Source organism: Chionomys nivalis, chromosome 16 (genome assembly GCF_950005125.1).
Source record: "Chionomys nivalis chromosome 16, mChiNiv1.1, whole genome shotgun sequence".
NCBI lineage: Eukaryota > Metazoa > Chordata > Mammalia > Rodentia > Cricetidae > Chionomys > Chionomys nivalis.
The window spans coordinates 7,118,694-7,122,060 of NC_080101.1; positions in this window are offsets into that span (position 1 = coordinate 7,118,694).

Below are 3,367 nucleotides of genomic sequence, written 5' to 3' on the forward strand. Positions count from 1 at the left end.
TCATAATTCACAGCAAAGCATATATTAGATTTCATTACATCAGTATATGGCTTAGCAGTAAATTCTCCTGACAGCCATAAACTTGCAAGGTGTTGTCATCCTGAGAAACAAAGGCAAGGGAGACGGTGAGGGTACAAAGTGGATACATCTCCCCCAGTGCAGTGTGCCTTGAAGTTGCAAAGTTGCAGTGCACTGCCCCCTAGTGGCAGAATCTGAGTCCTTGTACCGATAGGATTCCGCTCTCTAAAGGAAGGGCTGTCTGTTCCATACTACCATACTCACCTGGGCCTGGGCTCCAAAGGGCATCCCACACACAGCGCCAACCACTCTGGTCTTCATCCACCAGTCTGTCAAGGGTCTGGGTGTTGAGGTTTTTTATGTTCACTTAACCTTATAATTCCAAGCACTATGATTATTTTCAAAACCACTTAACATACTGCCATTGAAAAAACAAAAAACCCGGTTGTGACTTTGGAAGGATGACTAAGGCTATAGGTGTTGAACCTTGGATGAGTTTTAATTCCACTTTTGAGTTTTTTAGCAGGTTAGAATTAATGCAGAGCAGATGCCTTAAGAAGCCCTTGCATAAACAGATGGAACCATTACAATCTCTACTTTAGCTTTTAAGATTCTAGAACTTTAACACAGGTCTCAGGATCGTTAGTAAAGATTCCTTATTGGACTTGTGGTGTCACTCATGAAGACTTTTATCAAATATTCGTGTGCAATATGGAATTAGGCCAGCATCAGCGCTCGAGGTCTGAGCTCCCAGCATGCCTCACTCTACTTCCCACAGTTTGGTGACAGGAAGGATGAATGGCACAGCAGGAACCTAAGCCAGCTGTTTGAGATGGACTTTCAGAGTTCCATAAGTAAAAACAACATAGACCACATCTCAGTAACAAATATATCTTTCTTCAAGATTTAGGAAAGCCATATATTCTAAGCAAAGATCAGACGGTGCAAAGCACACTAACAGGAAGTGATGTTTGAAGCCTGAGAACATCGTGAGTCTAAAAGGCAAAATCTTGAAGCAGCTGGGTTTCGTCCTCATCAAAGCCACCACGCAGATACACTTCCTTCTTTTCCCTTCTTGGGCAATAAAAACTTTGTAGCGCACGATGCCCCTCTGAGCTCTATGTGCTACCATATAGTTCGTGAACCGGGCAAGGGGCTGGAGATTTAAACACGCAACTCACAGAGACACAGGTCATTCTTGATGCCAAAATCCTTGAAACAAGAATGCTCCCTTTATTGTGTCCAGGGAAAGCTTATAGAGATCCTTAACTGATAGCCACGCCCCAGCCAAACCCACCAGAAACCACTCCCCTGCCATCAGGAACTCCTGAAGGTCTCGTGCTCAGAGCAGCTAGCTGTAGGCACTCAGATCAGGGTAAAACAAGTTGTTTACAAGAAATTCAGGATCTGGGGGTTCACAGCTCCCAACAAAACTTCATTCAGGGTCAGGTATTTAAGGGTAGGGGAGTGAGTGACCCTAGAAGAGAGCCCCTCAGGCCTTGGTTATCAAGACTCAGTTAGTTTTGATGGGACTTGGTGTTTCCCCAACAATTCTGTGCTGTAAGGTCTTGACAGCAAGGACATCTTTACGATGCTATAAAATATCGTCAGCCTTCTCTTAGAGCTGAGCCAACTGATGCAGAGTTCGAGCGTTCTGAATGAAAGGAGGAAGTGAAAGGCTGGGGCTTACACGGTCCAGCCCAGAATCAGCTTGGGGTGACTTTCATCTTGCTGTTTCAGCTTCCCACAGTGACTCACAGATAGAACAGACAGCTCTGGATAACACAGAGGTGTTGCACTGGTCTGTTGTTTCCATCTGCCCGGGCTGCCAGTGATCTAAACCCTGGTCCTACTTATTCTCACAATCAACAGAGCAGACTAATTCACAACACTGAAAACATCAATTGTGGTGGTGCATGGCTTTAACCCTGCACTTGGAAGATCCTCTCAACCAGCCTGGTCCACATGGTGAGCTGCAGGCCAGTCAGAGCAATGCTGGGAGACCATCTCAAAACAACAATGAGCGCATTCTGTGGTTTTCAAGAGACTTGTGCATAATTGCTCGCATTTAGACCTCAGTAGACAAATGGTGTAGACGGGAAGTTTGGTTTTGGGAGGAAGTCGTCCCCAGAATGGAGGTTGTCCATTGTTATGCCGTATTTTCAACCATGAACAGGTAGCCAGCCTAGAACCTCCCCTTTCTGCTAAGTTAGAATCCCATCTGTGGAAGCCCATCTCTTGGTATTACCTTTAGTTTTTCTTAACTGGCTTAACCGTTCATAATTTTAAAGAATGACTTTTGCTACGAGCAAAACCATTTGCAGGGAGGCTCGAACTCACTAGGAAACTGCCAAGAAAAATTTTCAGCATAGGTTTCAAAATATAAGAGAGGATCAGAGGAAAAACTTTCTGAAAAAGTTTTCCTGGAAGGTAAATTATCTTTCTGATCTTTAAAGGCATTTAATATTTTCTAAGTTTTAAAGATATTCGTGGTTGTTTTGTCTCACTGTGTAACTCCAGCTAATCTCAAACTAAAATGCCAGCTATCTGTGTTTTTTTCAAGTGATGGGATTGCAAGAGTATGCCACCATGCCTAACACATCTGGCTTTAAAATACATGCTTGAATCATGTTGTAAAGGAGGCCAACATAGGTCTCTTTGTAAAAAAAAAAAAATTGTGTGAGTGGCACAGACCCTTAACCCCAGCACTTGGGAGGCAGAGGCAGGTGGAGCTCTGTGAGTTCGAGGCCAGCCTGATCTATAGAGTGAGTTCTAGGACAGCCAGAGCTAAACAGTGAAACCCTGTCTTGAAAAAAAATCATCTTATAAATTATAATCACTTTATGAATTTTAAATGTAATAGAGAATCTTGCTCCCACCATGTGAAGCTCCTCCTGCCTGTCTACTGCACTTCCAACACCCACTTCCACCAAAGAACTTCAAAATCCACAATAGAAGTGACTAATTTGTTTAAATTAGCCTATGATCTGAAAACGCTTTGCCCATTAGCACCTAGGTTTGTGGGGGGTTGTTTTGATATTTTGAAACAGGTCTACGTGGCCCTGGCTGTCTGGGAACTCACTATGTACACCAGGCCTTCCTATGTCCTGAGTGCTAGGATCAAAGGCTTTCACGCTGTGCCCAGCTCAGTACCTAGTTCTCAGAGCAACATTAATAGAAAGTATAATTTGTCTTTGTGTTTTCCTCTATTGTTTTCCTACTGCCTTATTTTTAATTTTCTAAACTACATATTGGTCAGCAGAGGGGCATGTGCACCTGCATATACACAGAGAAGTTATATAACCTTGGATTGGGATAGACACGTAATTTCTTTCTAAATGGTAGGATG